The sequence below is a fragment of the Phalangium opilio genome, unplaced genomic scaffold (genome assembly GCF_054372755.1).
Source record: "Phalangium opilio isolate 3A_F unplaced genomic scaffold, DU_Popi_V2 ptg000019l_1, whole genome shotgun sequence".
NCBI lineage: Eukaryota > Metazoa > Arthropoda > Arachnida > Opiliones > Phalangiidae > Phalangium > Phalangium opilio.
The window spans coordinates 3,655,342-3,681,765 of record NW_028324152.1 but is presented as its reverse complement, the minus strand read 5'-3'; the positions used below and the strand labels follow the sequence as shown (position 1 = coordinate 3,681,765).

The 26,424-nt window shown below is 35.9% G+C and overlaps 47 non-coding genes across 47 annotated transcripts; all 47 read right to left on the bottom strand.

The window, feature by feature from the left end:
• Positions 1-15: 15 nt before the first annotated feature.
• TRNAT-AGU (transfer RNA threonine (anticodon AGU)) lies at positions 16-88 on the bottom strand. The gene has a single exon. It is a non-coding gene; the product is annotated as a tRNA-Thr (tRNA).
• Positions 89-2,961: 2,873 nt separating this feature from the next.
• TRNAT-UGU (transfer RNA threonine (anticodon UGU)) lies at positions 2,962-3,034 on the bottom strand. Its single transcript has one exon. It is a non-coding gene; the product is annotated as a tRNA-Thr (tRNA).
• A 372-nt stretch (positions 3,035-3,406) lies between these two features.
• On the bottom strand, positions 3,407-3,479 carry TRNAT-AGU (transfer RNA threonine (anticodon AGU)). Its single transcript has one exon. It is a non-coding gene; the product is annotated as a tRNA-Thr (tRNA).
• Positions 3,480-3,612: 133 nt separating this feature from the next.
• On the bottom strand, positions 3,613-3,685 carry TRNAT-AGU (transfer RNA threonine (anticodon AGU)). The gene has a single exon. It is a non-coding gene; the product is annotated as a tRNA-Thr (tRNA).
• Positions 3,686-3,851: 166 nt separating this feature from the next.
• On the bottom strand, positions 3,852-3,924 carry TRNAT-UGU (transfer RNA threonine (anticodon UGU)). Its single transcript has one exon. It is a non-coding gene; the product is annotated as a tRNA-Thr (tRNA).
• A 577-nt stretch (positions 3,925-4,501) lies between these two features.
• On the bottom strand, positions 4,502-4,574 carry TRNAT-UGU (transfer RNA threonine (anticodon UGU)). The gene has a single exon. It is a non-coding gene; the product is annotated as a tRNA-Thr (tRNA).
• A 133-nt stretch (positions 4,575-4,707) lies between these two features.
• TRNAT-AGU (transfer RNA threonine (anticodon AGU)) lies at positions 4,708-4,780 on the bottom strand. Its single transcript has one exon. It is a non-coding gene; the product is annotated as a tRNA-Thr (tRNA).
• A 166-nt stretch (positions 4,781-4,946) lies between these two features.
• Positions 4,947-5,019, bottom strand: TRNAT-AGU (transfer RNA threonine (anticodon AGU)). Its single transcript has one exon. It is a non-coding gene; the product is annotated as a tRNA-Thr (tRNA).
• A 133-nt stretch (positions 5,020-5,152) lies between these two features.
• On the bottom strand, positions 5,153-5,225 carry TRNAT-AGU (transfer RNA threonine (anticodon AGU)). The gene has a single exon. It is a non-coding gene; the product is annotated as a tRNA-Thr (tRNA).
• Positions 5,226-5,391: 166 nt separating this feature from the next.
• On the bottom strand, positions 5,392-5,464 carry TRNAT-UGU (transfer RNA threonine (anticodon UGU)). Its single transcript has one exon. It is a non-coding gene; the product is annotated as a tRNA-Thr (tRNA).
• Positions 5,465-6,041: 577 nt separating this feature from the next.
• TRNAT-UGU (transfer RNA threonine (anticodon UGU)) lies at positions 6,042-6,114 on the bottom strand. The gene has a single exon. It is a non-coding gene; the product is annotated as a tRNA-Thr (tRNA).
• Positions 6,115-6,247: 133 nt separating this feature from the next.
• Positions 6,248-6,320, bottom strand: TRNAT-AGU (transfer RNA threonine (anticodon AGU)). The gene has a single exon. It is a non-coding gene; the product is annotated as a tRNA-Thr (tRNA).
• A 373-nt stretch (positions 6,321-6,693) lies between these two features.
• Positions 6,694-6,766, bottom strand: TRNAT-UGU (transfer RNA threonine (anticodon UGU)). The gene has a single exon. It is a non-coding gene; the product is annotated as a tRNA-Thr (tRNA).
• A 546-nt stretch (positions 6,767-7,312) lies between these two features.
• TRNAT-AGU (transfer RNA threonine (anticodon AGU)) lies at positions 7,313-7,385 on the bottom strand. The gene has a single exon. It is a non-coding gene; the product is annotated as a tRNA-Thr (tRNA).
• A 134-nt stretch (positions 7,386-7,519) lies between these two features.
• TRNAT-AGU (transfer RNA threonine (anticodon AGU)) lies at positions 7,520-7,592 on the bottom strand. The gene has a single exon. It is a non-coding gene; the product is annotated as a tRNA-Thr (tRNA).
• A 133-nt stretch (positions 7,593-7,725) lies between these two features.
• Positions 7,726-7,798, bottom strand: TRNAT-UGU (transfer RNA threonine (anticodon UGU)). Its single transcript has one exon. It is a non-coding gene; the product is annotated as a tRNA-Thr (tRNA).
• Positions 7,799-8,750: 952 nt separating this feature from the next.
• TRNAT-UGU (transfer RNA threonine (anticodon UGU)) lies at positions 8,751-8,823 on the bottom strand. The gene has a single exon. It is a non-coding gene; the product is annotated as a tRNA-Thr (tRNA).
• A 578-nt stretch (positions 8,824-9,401) lies between these two features.
• On the bottom strand, positions 9,402-9,474 carry TRNAT-AGU (transfer RNA threonine (anticodon AGU)). The gene has a single exon. It is a non-coding gene; the product is annotated as a tRNA-Thr (tRNA).
• Positions 9,475-9,607: 133 nt separating this feature from the next.
• TRNAS-AGA (transfer RNA serine (anticodon AGA)) lies at positions 9,608-9,680 on the bottom strand. The gene has a single exon. It is a non-coding gene; the product is annotated as a tRNA-Ser (tRNA).
• A 578-nt stretch (positions 9,681-10,258) lies between these two features.
• Positions 10,259-10,331, bottom strand: TRNAS-AGA (transfer RNA serine (anticodon AGA)). Its single transcript has one exon. It is a non-coding gene; the product is annotated as a tRNA-Ser (tRNA).
• A 166-nt stretch (positions 10,332-10,497) lies between these two features.
• On the bottom strand, positions 10,498-10,570 carry TRNAT-AGU (transfer RNA threonine (anticodon AGU)). The gene has a single exon. It is a non-coding gene; the product is annotated as a tRNA-Thr (tRNA).
• Positions 10,571-10,703: 133 nt separating this feature from the next.
• TRNAT-AGU (transfer RNA threonine (anticodon AGU)) lies at positions 10,704-10,776 on the bottom strand. The gene has a single exon. It is a non-coding gene; the product is annotated as a tRNA-Thr (tRNA).
• A 166-nt stretch (positions 10,777-10,942) lies between these two features.
• TRNAT-UGU (transfer RNA threonine (anticodon UGU)) lies at positions 10,943-11,015 on the bottom strand. The gene has a single exon. It is a non-coding gene; the product is annotated as a tRNA-Thr (tRNA).
• An 817-nt stretch (positions 11,016-11,832) lies between these two features.
• TRNAT-UGU (transfer RNA threonine (anticodon UGU)) lies at positions 11,833-11,905 on the bottom strand. The gene has a single exon. It is a non-coding gene; the product is annotated as a tRNA-Thr (tRNA).
• Positions 11,906-12,038: 133 nt separating this feature from the next.
• On the bottom strand, positions 12,039-12,111 carry TRNAT-AGU (transfer RNA threonine (anticodon AGU)). Its single transcript has one exon. It is a non-coding gene; the product is annotated as a tRNA-Thr (tRNA).
• A 2,652-nt stretch (positions 12,112-14,763) lies between these two features.
• Positions 14,764-14,836, bottom strand: TRNAT-UGU (transfer RNA threonine (anticodon UGU)). The gene has a single exon. It is a non-coding gene; the product is annotated as a tRNA-Thr (tRNA).
• Positions 14,837-15,620: 784 nt separating this feature from the next.
• Positions 15,621-15,694, bottom strand: TRNAT-UGU (transfer RNA threonine (anticodon UGU)). The gene has a single exon. It is a non-coding gene; the product is annotated as a tRNA-Thr (tRNA).
• Positions 15,695-16,238: 544 nt separating this feature from the next.
• Positions 16,239-16,311, bottom strand: TRNAT-AGU (transfer RNA threonine (anticodon AGU)). The gene has a single exon. It is a non-coding gene; the product is annotated as a tRNA-Thr (tRNA).
• A 578-nt stretch (positions 16,312-16,889) lies between these two features.
• Positions 16,890-16,962, bottom strand: TRNAT-UGU (transfer RNA threonine (anticodon UGU)). The gene has a single exon. It is a non-coding gene; the product is annotated as a tRNA-Thr (tRNA).
• A 1,196-nt stretch (positions 16,963-18,158) lies between these two features.
• TRNAT-UGU (transfer RNA threonine (anticodon UGU)) lies at positions 18,159-18,231 on the bottom strand. Its single transcript has one exon. It is a non-coding gene; the product is annotated as a tRNA-Thr (tRNA).
• A 133-nt stretch (positions 18,232-18,364) lies between these two features.
• TRNAT-AGU (transfer RNA threonine (anticodon AGU)) lies at positions 18,365-18,437 on the bottom strand. Its single transcript has one exon. It is a non-coding gene; the product is annotated as a tRNA-Thr (tRNA).
• Positions 18,438-18,776: 339 nt separating this feature from the next.
• TRNAT-AGU (transfer RNA threonine (anticodon AGU)) lies at positions 18,777-18,849 on the bottom strand. The gene has a single exon. It is a non-coding gene; the product is annotated as a tRNA-Thr (tRNA).
• Positions 18,850-19,015: 166 nt separating this feature from the next.
• Positions 19,016-19,088, bottom strand: TRNAT-UGU (transfer RNA threonine (anticodon UGU)). The gene has a single exon. It is a non-coding gene; the product is annotated as a tRNA-Thr (tRNA).
• Positions 19,089-19,221: 133 nt separating this feature from the next.
• TRNAT-AGU (transfer RNA threonine (anticodon AGU)) lies at positions 19,222-19,294 on the bottom strand. The gene has a single exon. It is a non-coding gene; the product is annotated as a tRNA-Thr (tRNA).
• A 339-nt stretch (positions 19,295-19,633) lies between these two features.
• Positions 19,634-19,706, bottom strand: TRNAT-AGU (transfer RNA threonine (anticodon AGU)). Its single transcript has one exon. It is a non-coding gene; the product is annotated as a tRNA-Thr (tRNA).
• Positions 19,707-19,872: 166 nt separating this feature from the next.
• Positions 19,873-19,945, bottom strand: TRNAT-UGU (transfer RNA threonine (anticodon UGU)). The gene has a single exon. It is a non-coding gene; the product is annotated as a tRNA-Thr (tRNA).
• A 133-nt stretch (positions 19,946-20,078) lies between these two features.
• Positions 20,079-20,151, bottom strand: TRNAT-UGU (transfer RNA threonine (anticodon UGU)). The gene has a single exon. It is a non-coding gene; the product is annotated as a tRNA-Thr (tRNA).
• Positions 20,152-20,933: 782 nt separating this feature from the next.
• Positions 20,934-21,006, bottom strand: TRNAT-UGU (transfer RNA threonine (anticodon UGU)). The gene has a single exon. It is a non-coding gene; the product is annotated as a tRNA-Thr (tRNA).
• Positions 21,007-21,139: 133 nt separating this feature from the next.
• TRNAT-AGU (transfer RNA threonine (anticodon AGU)) lies at positions 21,140-21,212 on the bottom strand. The gene has a single exon. It is a non-coding gene; the product is annotated as a tRNA-Thr (tRNA).
• Positions 21,213-21,378: 166 nt separating this feature from the next.
• On the bottom strand, positions 21,379-21,451 carry TRNAT-UGU (transfer RNA threonine (anticodon UGU)). The gene has a single exon. It is a non-coding gene; the product is annotated as a tRNA-Thr (tRNA).
• A 133-nt stretch (positions 21,452-21,584) lies between these two features.
• Positions 21,585-21,657, bottom strand: TRNAT-UGU (transfer RNA threonine (anticodon UGU)). The gene has a single exon. It is a non-coding gene; the product is annotated as a tRNA-Thr (tRNA).
• Positions 21,658-23,876: 2,219 nt separating this feature from the next.
• On the bottom strand, positions 23,877-23,949 carry TRNAT-UGU (transfer RNA threonine (anticodon UGU)). The gene has a single exon. It is a non-coding gene; the product is annotated as a tRNA-Thr (tRNA).
• A 784-nt stretch (positions 23,950-24,733) lies between these two features.
• On the bottom strand, positions 24,734-24,806 carry TRNAT-AGU (transfer RNA threonine (anticodon AGU)). The gene has a single exon. It is a non-coding gene; the product is annotated as a tRNA-Thr (tRNA).
• A 133-nt stretch (positions 24,807-24,939) lies between these two features.
• On the bottom strand, positions 24,940-25,012 carry TRNAT-AGU (transfer RNA threonine (anticodon AGU)). The gene has a single exon. It is a non-coding gene; the product is annotated as a tRNA-Thr (tRNA).
• Positions 25,013-25,178: 166 nt separating this feature from the next.
• Positions 25,179-25,251, bottom strand: TRNAT-UGU (transfer RNA threonine (anticodon UGU)). Its single transcript has one exon. It is a non-coding gene; the product is annotated as a tRNA-Thr (tRNA).
• Positions 25,252-25,590: 339 nt separating this feature from the next.
• On the bottom strand, positions 25,591-25,663 carry TRNAT-UGU (transfer RNA threonine (anticodon UGU)). The gene has a single exon. It is a non-coding gene; the product is annotated as a tRNA-Thr (tRNA).
• Positions 25,664-25,796: 133 nt separating this feature from the next.
• TRNAT-UGU (transfer RNA threonine (anticodon UGU)) lies at positions 25,797-25,869 on the bottom strand. Its single transcript has one exon. It is a non-coding gene; the product is annotated as a tRNA-Thr (tRNA).
• Between the last annotated feature and the right edge of the window lie 555 nt (positions 25,870-26,424).

The following is a 26,424-nucleotide window of genomic DNA, read 5'->3' as shown; positions in this document are numbered from 1 at the left end:
AGTAACATAACAGCAAGCCTCCGACGAGAATCGAACTCATGATCTCCTGTTTACTAGACAGGCGCTTTAACCACTAAGCCACGGAGCCCTTGCTTTGAAGCGATATGAATGCTGAATATTTCAGTAAATTTACTAAATTATCTCATGGGAACTTTTACACTATTGTTTGCATATATGCATATCTAAATCAACTATAATTTTAATTTTTCAAAATTTAATAGCTTCGAAATCTAGTTCAAGTAATATAACAGCAAGGCTCCGACGAAAATCGAACACATGATCTCCTGTTTACAAGACTGGCGCTTTAACCACTAAGCCACGGAGCCCTTGCTTTGAAGCGATATGAATGCAGAATATTTCAGTAAATTAACTAAATTATCTCATGGGAACTTTTGCCCTATTATTTTAATTTTTACCTCTCCGAGTGACGTATGTCACGGAGAGGTTCTAAATTCGACGTGTCTGTCTGTCTGTCTGTCTGTCTGTCTGTCTGTCTGTCTGTCTGTCTGTCTGTCTGTCTGTCTGTCTGTCTGTCCGTTGTTATACCCACGTGACCGCGTTCGCAGTTTGCAGATCGGAGCAAACGTGTATTCAATTTCCAGACCGCATTTACAGTCCCGGAAATTGTATTCCACTTACAGGCTATAACTCCATTGTCTGTCTAACAACTGTTCATTTGTCCACCCCACATGGACACCAGTCTGAACTTTCTAGCTTCTAAACACCACCATCTTCTAGTCTTTCGCCCATTCCACATGGACACCAGTCTGTACACCTGGCTTCTAACACCACTATCTTCTGGTCTTTGTTTTTGTCCATCCCACATGGACACCAGTCTGTACACCTGGTTTCTAACACAACCATCTTCTGGTCTTTGTTTTTGTCCATCCCACATGGACACCAGTCTGTACACCTGGCTTCTAACACCACCAACATCCTTAAGGTTAAGACATACGCGGCGATCGGCTAGGGTTACGAGAAACGTCTAGCCTTCCAATGGAGGGGTCTTCCTCCAAGGTTCACGCAATTGCGATGTTCTTATCTACAGCCGCGATTCGAATCCCTTATATACTACCTATTTGAGTAAGTCGAAGCAACCGGCGTATGCTTCATTTCAAACGCCAATATTAGTCAAGTCTCTCTAGAATGTTTAATTGTTCTATATCAAAACGATGTAACGTTCAATAAGGCAAACAACTGACGAAGAAAATATTTAATATTAATTATATTTATTTTAATATTTAAGATAATCTTGTTTCTCATCTCAAAATTAATACGGAAAGAGTTAAAAAGCAGCTTATTTTTTTGTCTGTGTGTGTCCGTCCGTTGTTACACTAGTGCGTCGCGTTAGCAGTTAGCCTTGTGTTGATGTGTTAAGAAATCATACAGAACCTTAATATTCCCTTTTTACATAATATAAAGTGAATATGTGGAAGTATTTTTCGTAATTATGATGCATTTAGTAGTTTTGTAGCTTTAAAGCTCTGTTTCATTTTGATATTCCAAAGATTTTTTTTAATATTGTTATTTGAAATGGCTGTTTATATATTACTTAAGCTATACGACATCTGTATATAGAATAATCCTTGGTTTAGTGACTTCATGAAGAAACCTAAGACCTAGACTCCGGCGGGTAAAACAAGTATTATCCGCAATAGGCTTAGTGAAACAAAGTGTAAATTATTGAGGCCTGAAGTGAAGTAAACTTTTGGCTTTGATTTTCGTGTCTGAAATGAAGAGACATTAACGGTTCAGAGTGAGCCGAAAGTTAAATACACTCTTAAATAATCAGGTAAAGATTTTATAATAGAAGAAAAGATCATGGTGGCAATTAGATTAGTAAAAGGGCTAGTGGTAAACGAGTAGCTACAGACTTTTTATTCTCTTTACGGTGCGCTATGACTATTAGTGCGTCTGGGTATAATTTAGCTTTGGTGTTATTTAACGTTAACATTCGTGTTGGCAAACTAAGAATATTGTTGAGGTGAGACGAGACGATTGTGTTTACACTGAAAACCAGTTGTGAATGTAGCTACCAGAATATAGGGTAAACAGCTGAAGCGTAGACTTCATTTCCTGTTCTTTTCCCCATTGACTGATTTCCATGTGTCCAAGATTTATCCTTATTGGATGTAAAATGTCGTCTACTTTACTGTTTGCTATGTTTGGAATACTACTTCAATATTTCGTAAATTTTTACTTCAAAAAAGTGAAATAACTCCATATCTGGGTAAATAAGTTTGTAGTAGTAGACCTCTTGACTCGGAGAGGTAATATTTTGGTTTTCCCAACTTGTTCAAAATTATATAGCTACGAAATCTAGTTCATGTAACATAACAGCGAGGCTCCGACGAGAATCGAGTTCATGATCTCCTGTTTACTAGACAGGCGCTTTAACCACTAAGCCACGGAGCCCTTGCTTTGAAGGGACATGAATGCTGAATATTCCAGTAATTTAACTAAATTAACTCCTCAGAATTTTTACCCTATGGTTTTAATTTTTCAAAATTTAATAGCTACGAAATCTAGGTCAAGTAATATAACAGCAAGGCTTCGACGAGAATCGAACTCATGATCTCCTGTTTACTAGACCTGGCGCTTTAACCACTAAGCCACAGAGCCCTTGCTTTGAAGCGATATGAATGCAGAATATTTCAGTAAATTAACTAAATTATCTCATCGGAATTTTTACCCTATTGCTTTAATTTTTCAAAATTTAATAGCTACGAAATCTAGGTCAAGTAACATAACAGCAATGCTCCGACGAGAATCGAACTCATGATCTCCTGTTTACTAGACAGGCTTTTTAACCACTAAGCCACGGAGCCCTCGCTTTGAAGCGACATGAATGCTGAATATTCCAGTAATTTAACTAAATTATCTCATCGGAATTTTTACCCTATTGTTTTAATTTTTCAAAATTTAATAGCTACGAAATCTAGTTCAAGTAACATAACAGCGAGGCTCCGACGAGAATCGAACTCATGATCACCTGTTTACAAGACAGGCGCTTTAACCACTAAGCCACGGAGCCCTTGCTTTGAAGCGACATGAATGCTGAATATTCCAGTAATTTAACTAAATTAACTCCTCGGAATTTTTACCCTATTGTTTTAATTTTTCAAAATTTAATAGCTACGAAATCTAGGGCAAGTAACATAACAGCAAGGCTCCGACGAGAATCGAACTCATGATCTCCTGTTTACTAGACAGGCGCTTTAAACACTAAGCAACGGAGCCCTTGCTTTGAAGCGATATGAATGCAGAATATTTCAGTAAATTAACTAAATTATCTCATGGGAACTTTTACACTATTGTTTGCATATATGCATATCTAAATCAACTATTATTTTTTATTTTTCAAAATTTAATAGCTACGAAATCTAGTTCAATCAACATAACAGCGAGGCTCCGACGAGAATCGAACTCATGATCTCCTGTTTACTAGACAGGCGCTTTAACCACTAAGCCACGGAGCCCTTGCTTTGAAGCGACATGAATGCTGAATATTCCAGTAATTTAACTAAATTAACTCCTCGGAATTTTTACCCTATTGTTTTAATTTTTCAAAATTTAATAGCTACGAAATCTAGGGCAAGTAACATAACAGCAAGGCTCCGACGAGAATCGAACTCATGATCTCCTGTTTACTAGACAGGCGCTTTAACCACTAAGCAACGGAGCCCTTGCTTTGAAGCGATATGAATGCAGAATATTTCAGTAAATTAACTAAATTATCTCATGTGAACTTTTACACTATTGTTTGCATATATGCATATCTAAATCAACTATTATTTTTTATTTTTCAAAAATTAATAGCTACGAAATCTGGTTCAAGTAACATAACAGCGAGGCTCCGACGAGAATCGAACTCATGATCTCCTGTTTACAAGACAGGCGCTTTAACCACTAAGCCACGGAGCCCTTGCTTTGAAGCGACATGAATGCTGAATATTCCAGTAATTTAACTAAATTAACTCATCGGAATTTTTACCCTATTGTTTCAATTTTTCAACATTTAATAGCTTTGAAATCTAGGTCAAGTAACATAACAGCAAGCCTCCGACGAGAATTGAACTCATGATCTCCTGTTTACTAGTCAGGCGCTTTAACCACTAAGCCACGGAGCCCTTGCTTTGAAGCGATATGAATGCTGAATATTTCAGTAAATTTTCTAAATTATCTCATGGGAACTTTTACACCATTGTTTGCATATATGCATATCTAAATCAACTATAATTTTAATTTTTCAAAATTTAATAGCTTCGAAATCTAGTTCACGTAATATAACAGCAAGGCTCCGACGAAAATCGAACACATGATCTCCTGTTTACAAGACTGGCGCTTTAACCACTAAGCCACGGAGCCCTTGCTTTGAAGCGATATGAATGCAGAATATTTCAGTAAATTAACTAAATTATCTCATGGGAACTTTTGCCCTATTATTTTAATTTTTCAAAATTATATAGCTACGAAATCTAGTTCAAGTAACATAACAGCGAGGCTCCGACGAGAATCGAACTCATGATCTCCTGTTTACAAGACAGGCGCTTTAACCACTAAGCCACGGAGCCCTTGCTTTGAAGCGACATGAATGCTGAATATTCCAGTAATTTAACTAAATTAACTCCTCGGAATTTTTACCCTATTGTTTTAATTTTTCAAAATTTAATAGCTACGAAATCTAGGGCAAGTAACATAACAGCAAGGCTCCGACGAGAATCGAACTCATGATCTCCTGTTTACTAGACAGGCGCTTTAACCACTAAGCAACGGAGCCCTTGCTTTGAAGCGATATGAATGCAGAATATTTCAGTAAATTAACTAAATTATCTCATGGGAACTTTTACACTATTGTTTGCATATATGCATATCTAAATCAACTATTATTTTTTATTTTTCAAAATTTAATAGCTACGAAATCTAGTTCAATCAACATAACAGCGAGGCTCCGACGAGAATCGAACTCATGATCTCCTGTTTACTAGACAGGCGCTTTAACCACTAAGCCACGGAGCCCTTGCTTTGAAGCGACATGAATGCTGAATATTCCAGTAATTTAACTAAATTAACTCCTCGGAATTTTTACCCTATTGTTTTAATTTTTCAAAATTTAATAGCTACGAAATCTAGGGCAAGTAACATAACAGCAAGGCTCCGACGAGAATCGAACTCATGATCTCCTGTTTACTAGACAGGCGCTTTAACCACTAAGCAACGGAGCCCTTGCTTTGAAGCGATATGAATGCAGAATATTTCAGTAAATTAACTAAATTATCTCATGTGAACTTTTACACTATTGTTTGCATATATGCATATCTAAATCAACTATTATTTTTTATTTTTCAAAAATTAATAGCTACGAAATCTGGTTCAAGTAACATAACAGCGAGGCTCCGACGAGAATCGAACTCATGATCCCCTGTTTACAAGACAGGCGCTTTAACCACTAAGCCACGGAGCCCTTGCTTTGAAGCGACATGAATGCTGAATATTCCAGTAATTTAACTAAATTAACTCATCGGAATTTTTACCCTATTGTTTCAATTTTTCAACATTTAATAGCTTTGAAATCTAGGTCAAGTAACATAACAGCAAGCCTCCGACGAGAATTGAACTCATGATCTCCTGTTTACTAGTCAGGCGCTTTAACCACTAAGCCACGGAGCCCTTGCTTTGAAGCGATATGAATGCTGAATATTTCAGTAAATTTTCTAAATTATCTCATGGGAACTTTTACACCATTGTTTGCATATATGCATATCTAAATCAACTATAATTTTAATTTTTCAAAATTTAATAGCTTCGAAATCTAGTTCACGTAATATAACAGCAAGGCTCCGACGAAAATCGAACACATGATCTCCTGTTTACAAGACTGGCGCTTTAACCACTAAGCCACGGAGCCCTTGCTTTGAAGCGATATGAATGCAGAATATTTCAGTAAATTAACTAAATTATCTCATGGGAACTTTTGCCCTATTATTTTAATTTTTCAAAATTATATAGCTACGAAATCTAGTTCAAGTAACATAACAGCGAGGCTCCGACGAGAATCGAACTCATGATCTCCTGTTTACAAGACAGGCGCTTTAACCACTAAGCCACGGAGCCCTTGCTTTGAAGCGATATGAATGCAGAATATTTCAGTAAATTAACTAAATTATCTCATCGGAATTTTTACCCTATTGCTTTAATTTTTCAAAATTTAATAGCTACGAAATCTAGGTCAAGTAACATAACAGCAATGCTCCGACGAGAATCGAACTCATGATCTCCTGTTTACTAGACAGGCGCTTTAACCACTAAGCCACGGAGCCCTCGCTTTGAAGCGACATGAATGCTGAATATTTCAGTAATTTAACTAAATTAACTCATCGGAATTTTTACCCTATTGTTTTAATTTTTCAAAATTTATTAGCTACGAAATCTAGTTCAAGTAACATAACAGCGAGGCTCCGACGAGAATCGAACTCATGATCTCCTGTTTACAAGATACGCGCTTTAACCACTAAGCCACGGAGCCCTTGCTTTGAAGCGATATGAATGCTGAATATTTCAGTAAATTAACTAAATTATCACATCGGAACTTTTACACTATTGTTTGCTTATATGCATATCTAAATCAACTATTATTTTTTAATTTTTCAAAATTTAATAGCTACGAAATCTAGTTCAAGTAATATAACAGCAAGGCTCCGACGAGAATCGAACACATGATCTCCTGTTTACAAGACTGGCGCTTTAACCACTAAGCCACGGAGCCCTCGCTTTGAAGCGATATGAATGCAGAATATTTCAGTAAATTAACTAAATTATCTTATGGGAACTTTTGCCCTATTATTTTAATTTTTCAAAATTATATAGCTACGAAATCTAGTTCATGTAACATAACAGCGAGGCGCCGACGAGAATCGAGTTCATGATCTCCTGTTTACTAGACAGGCGCTTTAACCACTAAGCCACGGAGCCCTTGCTTTGAAGCGACATGAATGCTGAATATTCCAGTAATTTAACTAAATTAACTCCTCAGAATTTTTACCCTATTGTTTTAATTTTTCAAAATTTAATAGCTACGAAATCTAGGTCAAGTAATATAACAGCAAGGCTTCGACGAGAATCGAACTCATGATCTCCTGTTTACTAGACCTGGCGCTTTAACCACTAAGCCACGGAGCCCTTGCTTTGAAGCGATATGAATGCAGAATATTTCAGTAAATTAACTAAATTATCTCATGGGAACTTTTGCCCTATTATTTTAATTTTTCAAAATTATACAGCTACGAAATCTAGTTCAAGTAACATAACAGCGAGACTCCGACGAGTATCGAACTCATGATCTCCTGTTTACTAGACAGGCGCTTTAACCACTAAGCCACGGAGCCCTTGCTTTGAAGCGACATGAATGCTGAATATTCCAGTAATTTAACTAAATAAACTCATCGGAATTTTTACCCTATTGCTCTAATTTTTTCAAAATTTAACAGCTACGAAATCTAGGTCAAGTAACATAACAGCAATGCTCCGACGAGAATCGAACTCATGATCTCCTGTTTACTAGACAGGCGCTTTAACCACTAAGCCACGGAGCCCTCGCTTTGAAGCGACATGAATGCTGAATATTCCAGTAATTTAACTAAATTAACTCATCGGAATTTTTACCCTATTGTTTTAATTTTTCAAAATTTAATAGCTACGAAATCTAGTTCAAGTAACATAACAGCGAGGCTCCGACGAGAATCGAACTCATGATCTCCTGTTTACAAGACAGGCGCTTTAACCACTAAGCCACGGAGCCCTTGCTTTGAAGCGACATGAATGCTGAATATTCCAGTAATTTAACTAAATTAACTCATCGGAATTTTTACCCTATTATTTTAATTTTTCAAAATTATATAGCTACGAAATCTAGGTCAAGTAACATAACAGCAAGGCTCCGACGAGAATCGAACTCATGATCTCCTCTTTACTAGACAGGCGCTTTAACCACTAAGCAACGGAGCCCTTGCCTTGAAGCGATATGAATGCTGAATATTTCAGTAAATTAACTAAATTATCTCATGGGAACTTTTACACTATTGTTTGCATATATGCATATCTAAATCAAATATTATTTTTAATTTTTCAAATATTATTTTTAATTTTTCAAATATTATTTTTAATTTTTCAAATATTATTTTTAATTTTTCAAATATTATTTTTAATTTTTCAAATATTATTTTTAATTTTTCAAATATTATTTTTAATTTTTCAAATATTATTTTTAATTTTTCAAATATTATTTTTAATTTTTCAAAATTTAATAGCTTCGAAATCTAGTTCAAGTAATATAACAGCAAGGCTCCGACGAGAATCGAACACATTATCTCTTGTTTACAAGACTGGCGCTTTAACCACTAAGCCACGGAGCCCTTGCTTTGAAGCGATATGAATGCAGAATATTTCAGTAAATTAACTAAATTATCTCATGGGAACTTTTGCCCTATTATTTTAATTTTTCAAAATTATATAGCTACGAAATCTAGTTCATGTAACATAACAGCGAGGCTCCGACGAGAATCGAGTTCATGATCTCCTGTTTACTAGACAGGTGCTTTAACCACTAAGCCACGGAGCCCTTGCTTTGAAGCGACATGAATGCTAAATTTTCCAGTAATTTAACTAAATTAACTCCTCAGAATTTTTACCCTATTGTTTTAATTTTTCAAAATTTAGTAGCTACGAAATCTAGTTCATGTAACATAACAGCGAGGCTCCGACGAGAATCGAACTCATGATCTCCTGTTTACAAGACAGGCGCTTTAACCACTAAGCCACGGAGCCCTTGCTTTGAAGCGACATGAATGCTGAATATTCCAGTAATTTAACTAAATTAACACATCGGAATTTTTACCCTATTGTTTCAATTTTTCAACATTTAATAGTTACGAAATCTAGGTCAAGTAACATAACAGCAAGGCTCCGACGAGAATCGAACTCATGATCTCCTGTTTACTAGACAGGCGATTTAACCACTAAGCCACGGAGCCCTTGCTTTGAAGCGATATGAATGCTGAATATTTCAGTAAATTAACTAAATTATCTCATGGGAACTTTTACACTATTGTTTGCATATATGCATATCTAAATCAACTATAATTTTTAATTTTTCAAAATTTAATAGCTTCGAAATCTAGTTCAAGTAATATAACAGCAAGGCTCCGACGAGAATCGAACACATGATCTCCTGTTTACAAGACTGGCGCTTTAACCACTAAGCCACGGCGCCCTTGCCTTGAAGCGATATGAATGCAGAATATTTCAGTAAATTAACTAAATTATCTCATGGGAACTTTTGCCCTATTATTTTAATTTTTCAAAATTATATAGCTACGAAATCTAGTTCAAGCAACATAACAGCGAGGCTCCGACGAGAATAGAACTCATGATCTCCTGTTTACTAGACAGGCGCTTTAACCACTAAGCCACGGAGCCCTTGCTTTGAAGCGACATGAATGCTGAATATTCCAGTAATTTAACTAAATTAACTCATCGGAATTTTTACCATATTGTTTTAATTTTTCAAAATTTAATAGCTACGAAATCTAGTTCAAGTAACATAACAGCGAGGCTCCGACGAGAATCGATCTCATGATCTCCTGTTTTCTAGACAGGCGCTTTAACCACTAAGCCACGGAGCCCTTGCTTTGAAACGACATGAATGCTGAATATTCCAGTAAAATAACTAAATTATCTCATGGGAACTTTTACACTATTGTTTGCATATATGCATATCTAAACCAACTATTATTTTTAATTTTTCAAAATTTAATAGCTTCGAAATCTAGTTCAAGTAATATAACAGCAAGGCTCCGACGAGAATCGAACACATGATCTCCTGTTTACAAGACTGGCGCTTTAACCACTAAGCCACGGCGCCCTTGCCTTGAAGCGATATGAATGCAGAATATTTCAGTAAATTAACTAAATTATCTCATGGGAACTTTTGCCCTATTATTTTAATTTTTCAAAATTATATAGCTACGAAATCTAGTTCAAGTAACATAACAGCGAGGCTCCGACGTGAATAGAACTCATGATCTCCTGTTTACTAGACAGGCGCTTTAACCACTAAGCCACGGAGCCCTTGCTTTGAAGCGACATGAATGCTGAATATTCCAGTAATTTAACTAAATTAACTCATCGGAATTTTTACCATATTGTTTTAATTTTTCAAAATTTAATAGCTACGAAATCTAGTTCAAGTAACATAACAGCGAGGCTCCGACGAGAATCGATCTCATGATCTCCTGTTTTCTAGACAGGCGCTTTAACCACTAAGCCACGGAGCCCTTGCTTTGAAGCGACATGAATGCTGAATATTCCAGTAATTTAACTAAATTATCACATCGGAACTTTTACACTATTGTTTGCTTATATGCATATCTAAATCAACTATTATTTTTAATTTTTCAAAATTTAATAGCTTCGAAGTCTAGTTAAAGTAATATAACAGCTAGGCTCCGACGAGAATCGAACTCATGATCTCCTGTTTACTAGACAGGCGCTTTAACCACTAAGCCACGGAGCCCTTGCTTTGAAGCGACATGAATGCTGAATATTCCAGTAATTTAACTTAATTAACTCCTCGGAATTTTTACCCTATTGTTTTAATTTTTCAAAATTTAATAGCTACGAAATCTAGGTCAAGTAACATAACAGCCAGGCTCCGACGAGAATCGAACTCATGATCTCCTGTTTACTAGACAGGCGCTTTAACCACTAAGCCACGGAGCCCTTGCTTTGAAGCGATATGAATGCTGCATATTTCAGTAAATTAACTAAATTATCTCATGGGAACTTTAACACTATTGTTTGCATATATGCATATCTAAATCAACTATTATTTTTAATTTTTCAAAATTTAATAGCTTCGAAACCTAGTTCAAGTAATATAACAGCAAGGCTCCGACGAGAATCGAACTCATGATGTCCTGTTTACAAGACAGGCACTTTAACCACTAAGCCACGGAGCCCTTGCTTTGAAGCGACATGAATGCTGAATATTCCAGTAATTTAACTTAATTAACTCCTCGGAATTTTTACTCTATTGTTTTAATTTTTCAAAATTTAATAGCTACGAAATCTAGGTCAAGTAACATAACAGCAAGGCTCCGACGAGAATCGAACTCATGATCTCCTGTTTACTAGACAGGCGCTTTAACCACTAAGCCACGGAGCACTTGCTTTGAAGCGATATGAATGCTGCATATTTCAGTAAATTAACTAAATTATCTCATGGGAACTTTAACACTATTGTTTGCATATATGCATATCTAAATCAACTATTATTTTTAATTTTTCAAACTTTAATAGCTTCGAAATCTAGTTCAAGTAATATAACAGCAAGGCTCCGATGAGAATCGAACACATGATCTCCTGTTTACAAGACTGGCGCTTTAACCCCTAAGCCACGGAGCCCTTGCTTTGAAGCGATATGAATGCAGGATATTTCAGTAAATTAACTAAATTATCTCTTGGGAACTTTTGCCCTATTATTTTAATTTTTCAAAATTATATAGCTACGAAATCTAATTCAAGTAACATAACAGCGAGGCTCCGACGAGAATAGAACTCATGATCTCCTGTTTACTAGACAGGCGCTTTAACCGCTAAGCCACGGAGCCCTTGCTTTGAAGCGATATGAATGCTGAATTTTTCAGTAAATTAACTAAATTATCACATCGGAACTTTTACACTATTGTTTGCTTATATGCATATCTAAATCAACTATTATTTTTAATTTTTCAATATTTAATAGCTTCGAAATCTAGTTCAAGTAATATAACAGCGAGGCTCCGACGAGAATCGAACTCATGATCTTCTGTTTACAAGACAGGCGCTTTAACCACTAAGCCACGGAGCCCTTGCTTTGAAGCGATATGAATGCTGAATATTCCAGTAATTTAACTATATTAACTCATCGGAATTTTTACCCTATTGTTTTAATTTTTCTAAATTTAATAGCTAAGAAATCTAGGTCAAGTAACATAACAGCAAGGCTCCGACGAGAATCGAACTCATGATCTCCTGTTTACTAGACAGGCGCTTTAACCACTAAGCCACGGAGCCCTTGCTTTGAAGCGATATGAATGCAGAATATTTCAGTAAATTAACTAAATTATCTCATGGGAACTTTTGCCCTATTATTTTAATTTTTCAAAATTATATAGCTACGAAATCTAATTCAAGTAACATAACAGCGAGGCTCCGACGAGAATAGAACTCATGATCTCCTGTTTACTAGACAGGCGCTTTAACCACTAAACACGGAGCCCTTGCTTTGAAGCGACATGAATGCTGAATATTCCAGTAATTTAACTAAATTAACTCATCGGAATTTTTACCCTATTGTTTTAATTTTTCAAAATTTAATAGCTACGAAATCTAGTTCAAGTAACATAACAGCGAGGCTCCGACGAGAATCGAACTCATGATCTCCTGTTAACTAGACAGGCGCTTTAACCACTAAGCCACGGAGCTCTTGCTTTGAAGCGACATGAATGCTGAATATTTCAGTAATTTAACTAAATTAACTCATCGGAATTTTTACCCTATTGTTTTAATTTTTCAAAATTTAATAGCTACGAAATCTAGGTCAAGTAACATAACAGCCAGGCTCCGACGAGAATCGAACTCATGATCTCCTGTTTACTAGACAGGCACATTAACCACTAAGCCACGGAGCCCTTGCTTTGAAGCGATATGAATGCAGGATATTTCAGTAAATTAACTAAATTATCTCTTAATTAAATTTTTGTTAAAAGAAGAGAAAACTTATGGCAATTAAATACAAGTATTTTATTAGGTGTAGAATGCCTAATTAAAATACATTAAGATGAGAGCTTTCGGCTCGAGAGCCTTCATCAGTCATACTAAAATCTAAAACGCGTGACACATAACAAGGTAACCTCGGTTTTTAAAAAATCATATCACGCCCTCTTTTGAACAAGATGCCTGTCGTCTATGACTCCCCAATATTTTGCTTCAGCACAGCCTTGATTTAAATTTAATATCCCTGATTTTTTAATAAATATACCTTCAATAAATTTTCTTTTTCGCCAATTTTTTTCCCGATATAGAACTTCTGGATGTTTAAAATCCATTACGTGACCTTTCGACTCCCAAACATGAACCGCTATGCCGTTTTCTTTATCAAAATTTTTAATGCATTGCTTATGCCCTGAGAACCTATTTTTTAACGTTTGTTGTGTTTCACCAACATACGTTTCGCCGCATGTTTCACATTTTACTTGGTAAACAACGCAGCGATTATCCAATAGGTTAATATCTCTTTTAGGCCTATTTTTAACTAAGTGATTGTTTAAATTTTGTCCACCTATATTTAATAATTTAATGTTGAATTTATTTTTTAATAATCTACCTAATTTTTCACTAATTCCCCTAATATACGGAAGCGCTAAGCATGGTTGAGAGTCTCTAGGTCTGTTGTAGTCGTTATTAATAATATTATTTTTAAAAATCGAATCAATTAAACCATTTGGGTAATTACTATTAATTAACTGATTTTTAACGATGGCTTTATCAGTCTCAGGTTCGTCGGAGATATTTTCTATGCGGTGTTTTAAGCTTTTTACTATACCTAACTTTACAATTTGGCTATGGCAGGAGTTATAATCTAGAAATTTTTTACAGTGAGTGGGTTTTTGAAAAAGAGTACATTTTAAACTATTGTCATTATTTAATCTTTTGGTCATTATGTCTAGAAAGGGTAGACTGCCATTATTTTCTAATTCAATTGTAAATTTAATAGAATTATCAAAACTATTAACTAAATCCAATAACAAATTTGTATTGTTTCTTACATTTTTTAAAATGACAAAAATGTCATCGACGAACCTTACCCAAAACTTTATATTTCTTGCCATTCTTTTATGACTAAATAGTTTTTCTTCAATAAACTCCATATATAAATTAGCTAAGACACTCGAAAGTGGATTACCCATCGCTAAACCCTTTGTTTGTACAAAAAATTGATCTTTAAAGCTAAAATATGTGTTTTATACACAAATTCGGCTAAGTTCTACGATTGAATCAATGGTTAAGTCTGTTCTGTTTTTTAAAATGGGGTCCTTTACTAATTTACATCTTAAAACATCTAGAACACCTTCAATAGGTACTCTAGTGTATAAGTTTATTACATCTAGGCTAAGGATAATATCAGAACTATTAACTTATCTCTTGGGAACTTTTGCCCTATTATTTTAATTTTTCAAAATTATATAGCTACGAAATCTAGTTCAAGTAACATAACAGCGAGGCTCCGACGAGAATCGAACTCATGATCTCCTGTTTACTAGACAGGCGCTTTAACCACTAAGCCAAGGAGCCCTTGCTTTGAAGCGACATGAATGCTGAATATTCCAGTAATTTAACTAAATTAACTCGTCGGAATTTTTACCCTAATGTTTTAATTTTTCAAAATTTAATAGCTACGAAATCTAGGTCAAGTAACATAACAGCCAGGCTCCGACGAGAATCGAACTCATGATCTCCTGTTTACTAGACAGGCGCATTAACCACTAAGCCACGGAGCCCTTGCTTTGAAGCGATATGAATGCTGAATATTTCAGTAAATTAACTAAATTATCACATCGGAACTTTTACACTATTGTTTGCTTATATGCATATCTAAATCAACTATTATTTTTTATTTTTCAAAATTTAATAGCTTCGAAATCTAGTTCAAGTAATATAACAGCAAGGCTCCGACGAGAATCGAACACATGATCTCCTGTTTACAAGACTGGCGCTTTAACCACTAAGCCACGGAGCCCTTGCTTTGAAGCGATATGAATGCAGAATATTTCAGTAAATTAACTAAATTATCTCATGGGAACTTTTGCCCTATTATTTTAATTTTTCAAAATTATATAGCTACGAAATCTAATTCAAGTAACATAACAGCGAGGCTTCGACGAGAATAGAACTCATGATCTCCTGTTTACTAGACAGGCGCTTTAACCACTAAAACACGGAGCCCTTGCTTTGAAGCGACATGAATGCTGAATATTCCAGTAATTTAACTAAATTAACTCATCGGAATTTTTACCCTATTGTTTTAATTTTTCAAAATTTAATAGCTACGAAATCTAGTTCAAGTAACATAACAGCGAGGCTCCGACGAGAATCGAACTCATGATCTCCTGTTAACTAGACAGGCGCTTTAACCACTAAGCCACGGAGCTCTTGCTTTGAAGCGACATGAATGCTGAATATGCCAGTAATTTAACTAAATTAACTCTTCGGAATTTTTACCCTATTGTTTTAATTTTTCAAAATTTAATAGCTACGAAATCTAGGTCAAGTAACATAACAGCCAGGCTCCGACGAGAATCGAACTCATGATCTCCTGTTTACTAGACAGGCGCATTAACCACTAAGCCACGGAGCCCTTGCTTTGAAGCGATATGAATGCTGAATATTTCAGTAAATTAACTAAATTATCACATCGGAACTTTTACACTATTGTTTGCTTATATGCATATCTAAATCAACTATTATTTTTAATTTTTCAATATTTAATAGCTTCGAAATCTAGTTCAAGTAATATAACAGCGAGGCTCCGACGAGAATCAAACTCATGATCTCCTGTTTACAAGACAGGCGCTTTAACCACTAAGCCACGGAGTCCTTGCTTTGAAGCGATATGAATGCAGAATATTTCAGTAAATTAACTAAATTATCTCATGGGAACTTTTGCCCTATTATTTTAATTTTTCAAAATTATATAGCTACGAAATCTAATTCAAGTAACATAACAGCGAGGCTCCGACGAGAATAGAACTCATGATCTCCTGTTTACTAGACAGGCGCTTTAACCACTAAAACACGGAGCCCTTGCTTTGAAGCGACATGAATGCTGAATATTCCAGTAATTTAACTAAATTAACTCATCGGAATTTTTACCCTATTGTTTTAATTTTTCAAAATTTAATAGCTACGAAATCTAGTTCAAGTAACATAACAGCGAGGCTCCGACGAGAATCGAACTCATGATCTCCTGTTAACTAGACAGGCGCTTTAACCACTAAGCCACGGAGCTCTTGCTTTGAAGCGACATGAATGCTGAATATTCCAGTAATTTAACTAAATTAACTCATCGGAATTTTTACCCTATTGTTTTAATTTTTCAAAATTTAATAGCTACGAAATCTAGGTCAAGTAACATAACAGCCAGGCTCCGACGAGAATCGAACTCATGATCTCCTGTTTACTAGACAGGCACTTTAACCACTAAGCCACGGAGCCCTTGCTTTGAAGCGATATGAATGCAGGATATTTCAGAAAATTAACTAAATTATCTCTTGGGAACTTTTGCCCTATTATTTTAATTTTTCAAAATTATATAGCTACGAAATCTAGTTCAAGTAACGTAACAGCGAGGCTCCGACGAGAATCGAACTCATGATCTCCTGTTTACTAGACAGGCGCTTTAACCACTAAGCCAAGGAGCCCTTGCTTTGAAGCGACATGAATGCTGAATATTCCAGTAATTTAACTAAATTAACTCCTCGGAATTTTTACCCTATTGTTTTAATTTTTCAAAATTTAATAGCTACGAAATCTAGGTCAAGTAACATAGCAGCCAGGCTCCGACGAGAAACGAACTCATGATCTCCTGTTTACTAGACAGGCGCATTAACCACTAAGCCACGGAGCCCTTGCTTTGAAGCGATATGAATGCTGCATATTTCAGTAAATTAACTAAATTATCTCATGGGAACTTTAACACTATTGTTTGCATATATGCATATCTAAATCAACTATTATTTTTTATTTTTCAAAATTTAATAGCTTCGAAATCTAGTTCAAGTAATATAACAGCAAGGCTCCGACGAGAATCGAACACATGATCTCCTGTTTACAAGACTGGCGCTTTAACCACTAAGCCACGGAGCCCTTGCTTTGAAGCGATATGAATGTAGAATATTTCTGTAAATTAACTAAATTATCTCATGGGAACTTTTGCCCTATTATTTTAATTTTTCAAAATTATATAGCTACGAAATCTAATTCAAGTAACATAACAGCGAGGCTCCGACGAGAATAGAACTCATGATCTCCTGTTTACTAGACAGGCGCTTTAACCACTAAAACACGGAGCCCTTGCTTTGAAGCGACATGAATGCTGAATATTCCAGTAATTTAACTAAATTAACTCATCGGAATTTTTACCCTATTGTTTTAATTTTTCAAAATTTAATAGCTACGAAATCTAGTTCAAGTAACATAACAGCGAGGCTTAGACGAGAATCGAACTCATGATCTCCTGTTAACTAGACAGGCGCTATAACCACTAAGCCACGGAGCTCTTGCTTTGAAGCGACATGAATGCTGAATATTCCAGTAATTTAACTAAATTAACTCATCGGAATTTTTACCCTATTGTTTTAATTTTTCAAAATTTAATAGCTACGAAATCTAGGTCAAGTAACATAACAGCCAGGCTCCGACGAGAATCGAACTCATGATCTCCTGTTTACTAGACAGGCACATTAACCACTAAGCCACGGAGCCCTTGCTTTGAAGCGATATGAATGCAGGATATTTCAGTAAATTAACTAAATTATCTCTTGGGAACTTTTGCCCTATTATTTTAATTTTTCAAAATTATATAGCTACGAAATCTAGTTCAAGTAACATAACAGCGAGGCTCCGACGAGAATCGAACTCATGATCTCCTGTTTACTAGACAGGCGCTTTAACCACTAAGCCAAGGAGCCCTTGCTTTGAAGCGACATGAATGCTGAATATTCCAGTAATTTAACTAAATTAACTCATCGGAATTTTTACCCTATTGTTTTAATTTTTCAAAATTTAATAGCTACGAAATCTAGGTCAAGTAACATAACAGCCAGGCTCCGACGAGAATCGAACTCATGATCTCCTGTTTACTAGACAGGCGCATTAACCACTAAGCCACGGAACCCTTGCTTTGAAGCGATATGAATGCTGAATATTTCAGTAAATTAACTAAATTATCACATCGGAACTTTTACACTATTGTTTGCTTATATGCATATCTAAATCAACTATTATTTTAAATTTTTCAATATTTAATAGCTTCGAAATCTAGTTCAAGTAATATAACAGCGAGGCTCCGACGAGAATCGAACTCATGATCTCCTGTTTACAAGACAGGCGCTTTAACCACTAAGCCACGGAGCCCTTGCTTTGAAGCGATATGAATGCTGAATATTCCAGTAATTTAACTATATTAACTCATCGGAATTTTTACCCTATTGTTTTAATTTTTCAAAATTTAATAGCTACGAAATCTAGGTCAAGTAACATAACAGCAAGGCTCCGACGAGAATCGAACTCATGATCTCCTGTTTACTAGACAGGCGCTTTAACCACTAAGCCACGGAGCCCTTGCTTTGAAGCGATATGAATGCAGGATATTTCAGTAAATTAACTAAATTATCTCTTGGGAACTTTTGCCCTATTATTTTAATTTTTCAAAATTATATAGCTACGAACTCTAGTTCAAGTAACATAACAGCGAGGCTCCGACGAGAATCGAACTCATGATCTTCTGTTTACTAGACAGGCGCTTTAACCACTAAGCCAAGGAGCCCTTGCCTTGAAGCGACATGAATGCTGAATAGTCCAGTAATTTAACTTAATTAACTCCTCGGAATTTTTACCCTATTGTTTTAATTTTTCAAAATTTAATAGCTACGAAATCTAGGTCAAGTAACATAACAGCAAGGCTCCGACGAGAATCGAACTCATGATCTCCTGTTTACTAGACAGGCGCTTTAACCACTAAGCCACGGAGCCCTTGCTTTGAAGCGATATGAATGCTGCATATTTCAGTAAATTAACTAAATTATCTCATGGGAACTTTAACACTATTGTTTGCATATATGCATATCTAAATCAACTATTATTTTTAATTTTTCAAAATTTAATAGCTTCGAAACCTAGTTCAAGTAATATAACAGCAAGGCTCCGACGAGAATCGAACTCATGATGTCCTGTTTACAAGACAGGCGCTTTAACCACTAAGCCACGGAGCCCTTGCTTTGAAGCGATATGAATGCTGAATATTCCAGTAATTTAACTATATTAACTCATCGGAATTTTTACCCTATTGTTTTAATTTTTCAAAATTTAATAGCTACGAAATCTAGGTCAAGTAACATAACAGCAAGGCTCCGACGAGAATCGAACTCATGATCTCCTGTTTACTAGACAGGCGCTTTAACCACTAAGCCACGGAGCCCTTGCTTTGAAGCGATATGAATGCAGGATATTTCAGTAAATTAACTAAATTATCTCTTGGGAACTTTTGCCCTATTATTTTAATTTTTCAAAATTATATAGCTACGAACTCTAGTTCAAGTAACATAACAGCGAGGCTCCGACGAGAATCGAACTCATGATCTCCTGTTTACTAGACAGGCGCTTTAACCACTAAGCCAAGGAGCCCTTGCCTTGAAGCGACATGAATGCTGAATAGTCCAGTAATTTAACTTAATTAACTCCTCGGAATTTTTACCCTATTGTTTTAATTTTTCAAAATTTAATAGCTACGAAATCTAGGTCAAGTAACATAACAGCAAGGCTCCGACGAGAATCGAACTCATGATCTCCTGTTTACTAGACAGGCGCTTTAACCACTAAGCCACGGAGCCCTTGCTTTGAAGCGATATGAATGCTGCATATTTCAGTAAATTAACTAAATTATCTCATGGGAACTTTAACACTATTGTTTGCATATATGCATATCTAAATAAACTATTATTTTTAATTTTTCAAAATTTAATAGCTTCGAAACCTAGTTCAAGTAATATAACAGCAAGGCTCCGACGAGAATCGAACTCATGATGTCCTGTTTACAAGACAGGCACTTTAACCACTAAGCCACGGAGCCCTTGCTTTGAAGCGACATGAATGCTGAATATTCCAGTAATTTAACTTAATTAACTCCTCGGAATTTTTACTCTATTGTTTTAATTTTTCAAAATTTAATAGCTTCGAAACCTAGTTCAAGTAATATAACAGCAAGGCTCCGACGAGAATCGAACACATGATCTCCTGTTTACAAGACTGGCGCTTTAACCACTAAGCCACGGAGCCCTTGCTTTGAAGCGATATGAATGCAGTATATTTCAGTAAATTAACTAAATTATCTCTTGGGAACTTTTGCCCTATTATTTTAATTTTTCAAAATTATATAGCTACGAAATCTAGTTCAAGTAACATAACAGTGAGGCTCCGACGAGAATCGAACTCATGATCTCCTGTTTACTAGACAGGCGCTTTAACCACTAAGCCAAGGAGCCCTTGCTTTGAAGCGACATGAATGCTGAATATTCCAGTAATTATCTAAATTAACTCCTCGGAATTTTTACCCTATTGTTTTAATTTTTCAAATTTTAATAGCTACGAAATCTAAGTCAAGTAACATAACAGCCAGGCTCCGACGAGAATCGAACTCATGATCTCCTGTTTACTAGACAGGCGCATTAACCACTAAGCCACGGAGCCCTTGCTTTGAAGCGATATGAATGCTGAATTTTTCAGTAAATTAACTAAATTATCACATCGGAACTTTTACACTATTGTTTGCTTATATGCATATCTAAATCAACTATTATTTTTAATTTTTCAATATTTAATAGCTTCGAAATCTAGTACAAGTAATATAACAGCGAGGCTCCGACGAGAATCGAACTCATTATCTCCTGTTTACAAGATAGCGCTTTAACCACTAAGCCACGGAGCCCTTGCTTTGAAGCGATATGAATGCTGAATATTCCAGTAATTTAACTAAATTATCTCTTGGGAACTTTTGCCATATTATTTTAATTTTTCAAAATTATATAGCTACGAAATCTAGTTCAAGTAATATAACAGCGAGGCTCCGACGAGAATCGAACTCATGATCTCCTGTTTACAAGACAGGCGCTTTAACCACTAAGCCACGGAGCCCTTGCTTTGAAGCGATATGAATGCTGAATATTCCAGTAATTTAACTATATTAACTCATCGGAATTTTTACCCTATTGTTTTAATTTTTCAAAATTTAATAGCCACGAAATCTAGGTCAAGTAACATAACAGCAAGGCTCCGACGAGAATCGAACTCATGATCTCCTGTTTACTAGACAGGCGCTTTAACCACTAAGCCACGGAGCCCTTGCTTTGAAGCGATATGAATGCTGCATATTTCAGTAAATTAACTAAATTATCTCATGGGAACTTTAACACTATTGTTTGCATATATGCATATTTAAATAAACTATTATTTTTAATTTTTCAAAATTTAATAGCTTCGAAACCTAGTTCAAGTAATATAACAGCAAGGCTCCGACGAGAATCGAACTCATGATGTCCTGTTTACAAGACAGGCACTTTAACCACTAAGCCACGGAGCCCTTGCTTTGAAGCGACATGAATGCTGAATATTCCAGTAATTTAACTTAATTAACTCCTCGGAATTTTTACTCTATTGTTTTAATTTTTCAAAATTTAATAGCTTCGAAACCTAGTTCAAGTAATATAACAGCAAGGCTCCGACGAGAATCGAACACATGATCTCCTGTTTACAAGACTGGCGCTTTAACCACTAAGCCACGGAGCCCTTGCTTTGAAGCGATATGAATGCAGTATATTTCAGTAAATTAACTAAATTATCTCTTGGGAATTTTTACCCTATTGTTTTAATTTTTCAAAATTTAATAGCTACGAAATCTAAGTCAAGTAACATAACAGCCAGGCTCCGACGAGAATCGAACTCATGATCTCCTGTTTACTAGACAGGCGCATTAACCACTAAGCCACGGAGCCCTTGCTTTGAAGCGATATGAATGCTGAATTTTTCAGTAAATTAACTAAATTATCACATCGGAACTTTCACACTATTGTTTGCTTATATGCATATCTAAATCAACTATTATTTTTAATTTTTCAATATTTAATAGCTTCGAAATCTAGTACAAGTAATATAACAGCGAGGCTCCGACGACAATCGAACTCATTATCTCCTGTTTACAAGATAGCGCTTTAACCACTAAGCCACGGAGCCCTTGCTTTGAAGCGATATGAATGCTGAATATTCCAGTAATTTAACTATATTAACTCATCGGAATTTTTACCCTATTGTTTTAATTTTTCTAAATTTAATAGCTAAGAAATCTAGGTCAAGTAACATAACAGCAAGGCTCCGACGAGAATCGATCTCATGATCTCCTGTTTACTAGACAGGCGCTTTAACCGGTACCCGGTCATATTGGCGAAAACCACGTTGGCGAATTTTTTTATTTCCTCTTTGGCGAATTTGTTTGAACGAAAAATCCATATTGGCGAATTAGTTTTTTAGGGTAATCTACGTTGGCGAATTTTATGAAGACATTTTTTACATTGATTATATATAAGGCACAATGAAAATTACTTCGTCACTTTCGTTATGGATAGTTGTCAGAACTACACTAAATATTTAAGTTGGTCCAAAGGGAAAAGAACGTACAAACTAGCTCATCATGGATATACATATTCTAAACGGAAAACAATCGGAGATACGGAATATTATTACTGTGATATGCGCAAAATCTGAAATGCGTCTATTATTTCACGCCAAGGAATCTAGTCAAATGGACGAGGGCACGCTTGGGTTGAAGGTCAACATGCATCACACGAACCAAACAACTCTAAAAACTTGGCAGAAGTCGCTGTCGCTAAGGCAAGGGAAATGGCTACTCGTGATCCGGTAGCCTCAGTGTCATCCATTATGAACACTGCCGTTGCAGAAATGTCATTGGAAGTTGAAAAGTATTTACCCCAAGATGACGTCATGAAACGCCGTATTAATCGTTCTCGAAGATCTGCCTACTATTTCCCTGATCCGAAGTTACTAGTGGACTTGCATTTACCTGAATGCTGTCAATTTACCAACCGAGGTGATATATTCGTTACTCATGATTCACAGGATCACAGGAGAGTGCTAATTGTTTCTACCGAGGAAAATATTAAGGTATTTTATTAAATTCAGATAAAAATCGTTCTATTTATCGATGAAAATATTAACGTATTTAATTAACGTTAGCTAATATTCATTATGCATTATTTGTTTATGCAGGAGCTTAATGAATGTAAAACGTGGATACTCGATGGCACATTTAAGTCTTGCCCAAAGATTTATTCAAAAACTGGACAGCTCTACACTGTACATGGGTTAATTTCGGACGTAGACCAAGAAGGACGAACTAGAGCTCAGACATTTCCATTTATCTATGCGTTACTTCCAAATAAGAACAAGAGCACGTATCAATATCTATTCGAGGAGTTGCAAAACCTCACAGTCAGCCCTGAATTCATAATAATGGATTTCGAGAAAACAGCTGTGGATTCAGTGCAGTTAGCGTACCCTGACAGGATTTCCCGTTTAACGCACATTGTTCCAGATCAGAAATAATTTGGACAATAATTTCAACTATTTAAAAAACATGGCTAATATGTTTTTTAATAAATTTCAAATATTTAAAAAAACATCGCCAAAATGGTTTTTAATAAATTTTGTTATTCGCCAAAATGGTTTTCGTTATTTTTCTTATGTAAAAGTTGGCGAATTTAAATATTCGCCAACGTGGTTTTCGCCAATATGACCTCAAATCCTTTAACCACTAAGCCAAGAAGCCCTTGCTTTGAAGCGATATGAATGCTGCATATTTCAGTAAATTAACTAAATTATCTCATGGGAACTTTAACACTATTGTTTGCATATATGCATATCTAAATCAACTATTATTTTTTATTTTTCAAAATTTAATAGCTTCGAAATCTAGTTCAAGTAATATAACAGCAAGGCTCCGACGAGAATCGAACACATGATCTCCTGTTTACAAGACTGGCGCTTTAACCACTAAGCCACGGAGCCCTTGCTTTGAAGCGATATGAATGCAGAATATTTCAGTAAATTAACTAAATTATCTCATGGGAACTTTTGCCCTATTATTTTAATTTTTCAAAATTATATAGCTACGAAATCTAATTCAAGTAACATAACAGCGAGGCTCCGACGAGAATAGAACTCATGATCTCCTGTTTACTAGACAGGCGCTTTAACCACTAAAACACGGAGCCCTTGCTTTGAAGCGACATGAATGCTGAATATTCCAGTAATTTAACTAAATTAACTCATCGGAATTTTTACCCTATTGTTTTAATTTTTCAAAATTTAATAGCTACGAAATCTAGGTCAAGTAACATAACAGCAAGGCTCCGACGAGAATCCAACTCATGATCTCCTGTTTACTAGATAGGCGCTTTAACCACTAAGCCACGGAGCCCTTGCTTTGAAGCGATATGAATGCTGCATATTTCAGTAAATTAACTAAATTATCTCATGGGAACTTTAACACTATTGTTTGCATATATGCATATCTAAATCAACTATTATTTTTAATTTTTCAAAATTATATAGCTACGAAATCTAATTCAAGTAACATAACAGCGAGGCTCCGACGAGAATAGAACTCATGATCTCCTGTTTACTAGACAGGCGCTTTAACCACTAAGCCAAGGAGCCCTTGCTTTGAAGCGACATGAATGCTGAATATTCCAGTAATTTAACTAAATTAACTCCTCGGAATTTTTACATTATTGTTTTAATTTTTCAAAATTTAATAGCTACGAAATCTAGGTCAAGTAACATAACAGCCAGGCTCCGACGAGAATCGAACTCATGATCTCCTGTTTACTAGACAGGCGCTTTAACCACTAAGCCACGGAGCCCTTGCTTTGAAGCGATATGAATGCTGAATATTCCAGTAATTTAACTATATTAACTCATCGGAATTTTTACCCTATTGTTTTAATTTTTCTAAATTTAATAGCTAAGAAATCTAGGTCAAGTAACATAACAGCAAGCCTCCGACGAGAATCGAACTCATGATCTCCTGTTTACTAGACAGGCGCTTTAACCACTAAGCCACGGAGCCCTTGCTTTGAAGCGATATGAATGCTGCATATTTCAGTAAATTAACTAAATTATCTCATGGGAACTTTAACACTATTGTTTGCATATATGTATATCTAAATCAACTATTATTTTTTATTTTTCAAAATTTAATAGCTTCGAAATCTAGTTCAAGTAATATAACAGCAAGGCTCCGACGAGAATCGAACACATGATCTCCTGTTTACAAGACTGGCGCTTTAACCACTAAGCCACGGAGCCCTTGCTTTGAAGCGATATGAATGCAGGATATTTCAGTAAATTAACTAAATTATCTCTTGGGAACTTTTGCCCTATTATTTTAATTTTTCAAAATTATATAGCTACGAAATCTAGTTCAAGTAACATAACAGCGAGGCTCCGACGAGAATCGAACTCATGATCTCCTGTTTACTAGACAGGCGCTTTAACCACTAAGCCAAGGAGCCCTTGCTTTGAAGCGACATGAATGCTGAATATTCCAGTAATTTAACTAAATTAACTCCTCGGAATTTTTACCCTATTGTTTTAATTTTTCAAAATTTAATAGCTACGAAATCTAGGTCAAGTAACATAACAGCCAGGCTCCGACGAGAATCGAACACATGATCTCCTGTTTACAAGACAGGCGCTTTAACCACTAAGCCACAGAGCCCTTGGTTTGAAGCGATATGAATGCAGAATATACCAGTAATTTAACTAAATTAACTCATCGGAATTTTTACCCTATTGTTTTAATTTTTCAAAATTTAATAGCTACGAAATCTAGGTCAAGTAACATAACAGCCAGGCTCCGACGAGAATCGAACACATGATCTCCTGTTTACAAGACAGGCGCTTTAACCACTAAGCCACAGAGCCCTTGGTTTGAAGCGATATGAATGCAGAATATACCAGTAATTTAACTAAATTAACTCATCGGAATTTTTTACCTCTCCGAGTGACGTATGTCACGGAGAGGTTCTGTAACGATCGTGGGTGTGTCTGTGTGTGTGTGTGTGTGTCTGTTGTTACACCCACGTGACCGCGTTCGCAGTTTCCAAATCGGAGCAAACGTGTTCGCCATTTCCGAACTGCTTTCACAGTCACGGAAATGGCTCCTCTACTTGAGTTCTCACACCACCATCTTCTGGTCTTTGTCCATACCACACGGACACCAGTCTGTACTTACTGGCTACTCTACATGAGTTCTCACACCACCATCTTCTGGTCTTTGTCCATCCCACACGGACACCAGTCTGTACTTACTGGCTTCTAACACCACCATCTTCTGGTCATTGTCCACCCCACATGGACACCAGTCTGAACACACTGGCTTCTAACACCACCATCTTCTGGTCTTTGTTTTTGTCCATCCCACATGGACACCAGTCTGTACTTACTGGCTTCTAACACCACCATCTTCTGGTCATTGTC